This window comes from Lolium perenne, chromosome 6 (assembly GCF_019359855.2).
Source record: "Lolium perenne isolate Kyuss_39 chromosome 6, Kyuss_2.0, whole genome shotgun sequence".
NCBI lineage: Eukaryota > Viridiplantae > Streptophyta > Magnoliopsida > Poales > Poaceae > Lolium > Lolium perenne.
In genome coordinates, this window is record NC_067249.2 from 129,035,548 (window position 1) to 129,043,598 (window position 8,051).

Sequence of the window (8,051 nt, forward strand, 5' to 3'; positions counted from 1 at the left end):
ATGTGCTTTGCTTACTATATGACATAAGAAGACTATGTGATTTGACCAAGATAATTTAAATAAGTTTAAAACATGAAAATGAAAAGGGAAGCTTGTATCCTTCTTAGTAACTCGAAAATGGAACTTTTTTGGGATGTTTTTGAAATTTCCATGTTTGAAACCCAAAACCACTTCTCTTCATGCTAGACTTCATAAGACAAAGTTTAGGGGTTAGGGGGTAGATACATGGTTTGTCTAGTTTGAATATGTCTAGACCTTGTTTATCAAATTGAATGCTTACTAGCTACATGACATAATAAGAAGACTATGTACTTTGGTTTTTCATTTTCTATTTTTTTAAATTTTCTGCCCATTTGAATCTTGGTCAAATCCTAGGTTTGACCATGATTTAAACAAGTTTAAAACATGACTATGAAAAATTAAGCATCTATCATTCTTAAGTCACTCCAAAATGTAACTCTTGGGAGGGTTTTTGAAATTTCCATGTTTGAAACCAAAAACCATTTCTCTTCATCCTTGACTCTCATAAAATCGACCGAGATTAGGGTTAGGGCGTAGATACATGATTTGTCTGGTTTGAATACGTCCAAACATTGTTTATCAACTTGAATGCTTACTATATGACATAAGAAGACTATATGCTTTTAAAATTCAAACATATGGTAAGCATTCTTATGTCATATAGTAAGCATTCAAGTTGATAAACAAGGTTTGGACATATATTCAAACAAGACAAATCATGTATCTACCACCTAACCCTAAACTCGGACAATTTTATGAAAGTCTAGCATGAAGAGAAGTGGTTTTTTGTTTCAACATGGAAATTTCAAAAAACCTCCCAAGAGTTACATTTTGGAGTGACTTAAGAAGGATAGATGCTTAATTTTACATATTCATGTTTTAAACTTGTTTAAATCATGGTCAGACACCTAGGATTTGACCAAGATTCAAATGGGTAGAAAAATTAAAAAAATCAGAAAAATAAAAAACAAATTATAAAGTCTTCTTATGTCATGTAGTAAGCATTCAAGTTGATAAACAAGGTCTAGACATATTCAAACTAGACAAACCAGTATTTGAATTTTTATACCCATTTGAATCTTGGTCAAATCCTAGGTTTCACCAAGATTTGAATAAGTTTAAAACATGAATATGAAAAAGTGAGCATGTATGCTTCTCAGTCACTCTAAAATGTAGCTCTTGTTGGGAGGGTTTTTGAAATTTCCATGTTTGAAACCAAAAACAACTTCTCTTCCTGCATGCTTGCCTTCATAAGACAGAGTTTAGGGTTAGGGGTAGATATATACATGATTTTCTGGTTTGAATATGTCTAGACCTTGTTTATCAACTTGAATGCTTACTATGTATGTGACATAAGAATGCTATGTCCTTTGTTTTTTCATTCTCTTGATTTTTTTTCTAATTTTTTAGGCCCGTTTGAATCTTTTGGTCAAATCCTAGGTTTGACCAATATTTAAACAATTTTAAAACAAGAAAATGAAAAGGTAATCATGGATCCTTCTTAGTCACTCTAAAATGAAGCTTTTGGGATGTTCTTGAAATTTCCATGTTTGAAACCCAAAACGACTTCTTTTCATGCTTGACTTCATAAGACAGAATTTAGGGGTTAGGGGTAGATACATGATTTGTCTAGTTTGAATATGTCTAGACATTGTTTATCAATTTAATGCTTACTATATGACATAAGAAGACTATGTGCTTTGCTTACTATATGACATAAGATGACTATGTGATTTCACCAAGATAATTTAAATAAGTTTAAAACATGAAAATGAAAAGGGAAGCTTGTATCCTTCTTAGTTACTCGAAAATGGAACTTTTTTGGGAGGTTTTTGAAATTTCCATGTTTGAAACCCAAAACCACTTCTCTTCATGCTAGACTTCATAAGACAAAGTTTAGGGGTTAGGGGGTAGATACATGGTTTGTCTAGTTTGAATATGTCTAGACCTTGTTTATCAAATTGAATGCTTACTAGCTACATGACATAATAAGAAGACTATGTACTCTGGTTTTTCATTTTCTATTTTTTTAAATTTTCTGCCCATTTGAATCTTGGTCAAATCCTAGGTTTGACCATGATTTAAACAAGTTTAAAACATGAATATGAAAAATTAAGCATCTATCATTCTTAAGTCACTCCAAAATGTAACTCTTGGGAGGGTTTTTGAGAATTTCCATGTTTGAAACCAAAAACCACTTCTCTTCATGCTTGACTCTCATAAAATCGACCGAGATTAGGGTTAGGGCGTAGATACATGATTTGTCTGGTTTGAATATGTCCAAACATTGTTTATCAACTTGAATGCTTACTATATGACATAAGAAGACTATATGCTTTTAAAATTCAAACATATGGTAAGCATTCTTATGTCATATAGTAAGCATTCAAGTTGATAAACAAGGTTTGGACATATTCAAACAAGACAAATCATGTATCTACCACCTAACCCTAAACTCGGTCGATTTTATGAAAGTCTAGCATGAAGAGAAGTGGTTTTTTTGTTTCAACATGGAAATTTCAAAAAACCTCCCAAGAGTTACATTTTGGAGTGACTTAAGAAGGATAGATGCTTAATTTTTCATATTCATGTTTTAAACTTGTTTAAATCATGGTCAGACACCTAGGATTTGACCAAGATTCAAATGGGTAGAAAAATTAAAAAAATCAGAAAAATAAAAAACAAATTATATAGTCTTCTTATGTCATGTAGTAAGCATTCAAGTTGATAAACAAGGTCTAGACATATTCAAACTAGACAAACCAGTATTTGAATTTTTATACCCATTTGAATCTTGGTCAAATCCTAGGTTTCACCAAGATTTGAATAAGTTTAAAACATGAATATGAAAAAGTGAGCATGTATGCTTCTCAGTCACTCTAAAATGTAGCTCCTGTTGGGAGGGTTTTTGAAATTTCCATGTTTGAAACCAAAAACAACTTCTCTTCCTGCATGCTTGCCTTCATAAGACAGAGTTTAGGGTTAGGGGTAGATATATACATGATTTTATGGTTTGAATATGTCTAGACCTTGTTTATCAACTTGAATAATTCTTACTATATATATGACATAAGAATGCTATGTCCTTTGTTTTTCATTCTTTTGATTTTTTTCTGAATTTTTATGCCCATTTGAATCTTTTGGTCAAATCCTAGGTTTGGCCATGATTTAAACAAGTTTAAAACATGAAAATGAAAAGGGAAGCTTGTATCCTTCTTAGTCACTCTAAAATGAAGTTTTGGGGTTTTTTTTGAAATTTCCATGTTTGAAACCCAAAACCACTTCTCTTCATGCTTGAGTTCATAAGACATAGTTTAGGGTTAGGTGGTAGATACATGATTTGTATGTTTTGAATATGTCTAGAAACCTTGTTTATGATTACTATATATATGACATAATAAGACCTTGGTTTTTCATATTTTTTTTGATTTTTTGAATTTTTATGCCCATTTGAATCTTGGTCAAGTTCTAGGTTTGGCCAAGATTTGAACAAGTTTAAATCATGAATATGAAAAATTAAGCATCTATCCTTCTTAGTCACTCCAAAACTCTTGGGAGGGTTTTTGAAATTTCCATGTTTGAGACCAAAACCACTTCTCTTCATGCATGCTTGACTTCATAAGACAGAGTTTAATTAGGGTTAAGTTAGGGGTAGATATATACATGATTTTCTGGTTTGAATATGTATAGGCCTTGTTTATCAACTTGAATGCTTACTATATATATGACATAAGAATGCTATGTCCTTTGTTTTTTCATTCTCTTGATTTTTTCTGAATTGTTATGCCCATTTGAATCTTTTGGTCAAATCATAGGTTTGACCAATATTTAAACAAGTTTAAAACAAGAAAATGAAAAGGTAATCATGGATCCTTCTTAGTCACTCTAAAATGAAGCTTTTGGGATGTTCTTGAAATTTACATGTTTGAAACCCAAAACCACTTCTCTTCATGCTTGACTTCATAAGACAGAATTTAGCGGTTAGGGGTAGATACATGATTTGTCTAGTTTGAATATGTCTAGACCTTGTTTATCAATTTTAATGCTTACTATATGACATAAGAAGACTATGTGCTTTGCTTACTATATGACATAAGAAGACTATGTGATTTGACCAAGATAATTTAAATAAGTTTAAAACATGAAAATGAAAAGGGAAGCTTGTATCCTTCTTAGTCACTCGAAAATGGAACTTTATTGGGAGGTTTTTGAAATTTCCATGTTTGAAACCCAAAACCACTTCTCTTCATGCTTGACTTCATAAACATGAAAAGGAAGACTATTTGCTAACGGAGGGAGTAAGCACTCTTGCTATCAAAAGTACCAAACGATGCATACCAAAATGATTTTTTAGAGGAATACTAGTTCAGATTATTTAATTTTATATTAGCAGGCCAAAATCGAACCCCGTAGTTGCATTTTCTGAAATTGATCCGTAGTACTGTGCAGAACCCTAGTTTAACTTATTAATAGATTCGTAGGTCGATTTTTTTTACGTTTTTATTATTATTACTAGGTAGCACATGTGTTTGCCCGTCCAGTGAAACTCTTTCATTTCATTTTTATTTTCCGCAAGGTCGGGAATCGGAGGAAGAGGGATCACACGGGAGGAGACGAAGGGAGAGCAGTCACGGGGCCCCACTTATTTATGGTGTCTACATTTTTTCGGGTGATTTGACTGTTGTGCAGGGTTGTCAGTGCGCAGAGGGTGCGAGCGAGCGAGGCCGAGAATGAGAGAGATGTTTTTTTTTGTTGGAGGGACAACCGAACGATCCTGAAGGACCCAGATTTCCAATACGCATCAGAGAGCAGTTTACAGCATGACACAAAATAAATAGGAAATTACGTCTAAATCCCTAAGATTTACATGGTAGACCCCAGGCTGAAAGCAAGAAATGCGATCGGGTCCTTAACAGCCACCGTCCGGATTGATCCTCGTCGCAGCCGGGCACGAACCACTTGGCGCGACCAAATCGCCATGGCTAAAGAGCCTGCACACCATGGCCTCCGAGCTGAGCTAGAAACGCCCTGCCAAAACCGGCAGCCAACGGAGGTGGATAATTGGAGAGAGAGAGAGAGAGTCTTGATGCATCTCGCTTGACAAAGAATATGGCTGGGAGTTTGCTTACCTAGCGTACGTGACTTGTGCTCACTAAAGTGTGGGACCTCACGCATGGGAACCACACGTAAGTGACAGACTTGTTACTCTAATAACTCGGGTGATTATTATAATGTATTAGTACATAGTTTCCTATAGATCCTTCTTAGTCACTCCAAAATGAAGCTTTTGGGAGGTTTTTGAATTTTCCATGTTTGAAACCAAAAACCACTTCTCTTCATGCATGCTTGACTTCATAAGACAGAGTTTAGCTAGGGTTAGGGGTAGATACATGATTTTCCTGGTTTGAATATGTCTAGACCTTGTTTATCAACTTAATTGAATGCTTACTATATGACATAAGAAGACTACGTGCCTTGGTTTTTCATTTTTTTCATTTTTTTTAAATTTTATGCCCATTTGAATCTTGGTCAAATCCTAGGTTTTTCATTATTTTGATTTTTTTTGAATTTTTATGCCCATTTGAACGTTTTGGTCAAATCCTAGGTTGGGACCAAGATTTAAACAAGTTTAAAACATGAAAATGAAAATGGAAGCTTGTATCCTTCTTAGTCACTCTAAAATGAAGTTTTTGGGAGTGTTTTTGAAATTTCCATGTTTGAAACCCAAAACCACTTCTCTTCATGCTAGACTTCATAAGACAGAGTTTAGGGGTTAGGGGGTAGATACATGGTTTGTCTAGTTTGAATATGTCTAGACCTTGTTTATCAAATTGAATGCTTACTAGCTACATGACATAAGAAGACTATGTACTTTGGTTTTTCATTTTGCTGTTTTTTCATTTTCTGTCCATTTGAATCTTGGTCAAATCCTAGGTTTGACCATGATTTATACAAGTTTAAAACATGAATATGAAAAATTAAGCATCTATCCTTCTTAAGTCACTCCAAAATGTAACTCTTGGGAGGGTTTTTGAAATTTCCATGTTTGAAACCAAAAACCACTTCTCGTCATGCTTGACTTTCATAAAATCGACCGAGATTAGGGTTAGGGGTAGATACATGATTTGTCTGGTTTGAATATGTCCAAACATTATTTATGAACTTGAATGCTTACTATATGACATAAGAAGACTATATGCTTTTAAAATTCAAACATATGGTAAGCATTCTTATGTCATATAGTAAGCATTCAAGTTGATAAACAAGGTTTGGACATATTCAAACCAGACAAATCATATATCTACCACCTAACCCTCAACTAGCTCGGTCGATTTTATGAAAGTCTAGCATGAAGAGAAGTGGTTTTTGGTTTCAAACATGGAAATTTCAAAAAAAAACTCCCAAGAATTACATTTTGGAGTGACTTAAGAAGGATAGATGCTTAATTTTTCATATTCATATTTTAAACTTGTTTAAATCATGGTCAAACACCTAGGATTTGACCTAGATTCAAATGGGTAGAAAATTTAAAAAAATCAGAAAAATGAAAAACCAAAGTATATAGTCTTCTTATGTCATGTAGTAAGCATTCAAGTTGATAAACAAGGTCTAGACATATTCAAAATAGACAAACCGATATCTACCCCTAACCCCTAAACTCTGTCTTATGAAGTCTAGCATGAAGAGAAGTGGTTTTGGGTTTCAAACATGGAAATTTCAAAAACCTCCCAAAATCTTCATTTTAGAGTGACTAAGAAGGATACAAGCTTCCTTTTTCATTTTCATGTTTTAAACTTGTTTAAATCTTGGCCAAACCTAGGATTTTCCCAAAAGATTCAAATGGGCATAAAAATTCAGAAAAAAAATCAAAAGAATGAAAAACCAAAGGACATAGCATTCTTATGTCATATATATAGTAAGCATTCAAGTTGATAAACAAGGTCTAGACATATTCAAACCAGAAAATCATGTATATATCTACCCCTAACCCTAAACTCTGTCTTATGAAGTCAAGCATGCATGAAGAGAAGTGGTTTTTGGTTTCAAACATGGAAATTTCAAAAACCCTCCCTAGAGCTACATTTTGGAGTGACTAAGAAGGATAGATGCTTAATTTTTCATATTCATGATTTAAACTTGTTTAAACCATGGTCAAACCTAGGATTTGACCAAGATTCAAATGGGCATAATTTAAAAAAAATCAAAAAATGAAAAACCAAGGCACATAGTCTTCTTATGTCATATAGTAAGCATTCAATTAAGTTGATAGACAGGGTCTAGACATATTCAAACCAGGAAAATCATGTATCTACCCCCTAACCCTAGCTAAACTATGTCTTATGAAGTCAAGCATGCATGAAGAGAAGTGGTTTTTGGTTTCAAACGTTTAAGCCAAAAGCCCCTTTTCAAATATTTCAAACTTATTCAAATTTGGTTCAAATTTGAAAGACATACAAGTTATAGCACACATAGTGCATACATTTTCACACATACTGCACTTGATGCTAACCCTATAGTTTGAGGCCATTTGGATGAGGTCGAAAAAAATCTTGGATTAGAATCGTGTTGTTCGAACCCCGTAGTTGGATTTTTTTTGAACCTTGATCTATAGAACTGGGCAAAACCCTAGTTTAACCTATTTAATTATAGATTCGTATATCGATTTTTCTACAGTACCTTTTTATTATTACTATGCAGCACATGTGTGTTTGCCCGTCGAGTGAAACTCGGAGGAAGAGGGATCACTCGGAAGGAGAGAAGAAGGGAGAGAATTATGGTGTCTCCCTTTTTCGGGTGATGATGTTGACTGTTGTGCAGGGTTTGTCAGTGAGCAGGAGGTGCGAGCGAGCGAGCGCTCGAGCGAGGCCGAGAATGAGAGAGATTATTTTTTTTATGAGAGGGACAACCGAAGGATCCTGAAGGACCCAGAGACGTCCAGTACGCATCCTGAATTCCTGATGCGTCTTCTCTTGACAAAGAAGATGGCTGGGAGTTTGCGTACCTATTGCACGTGACTTGTGCTCACTAAA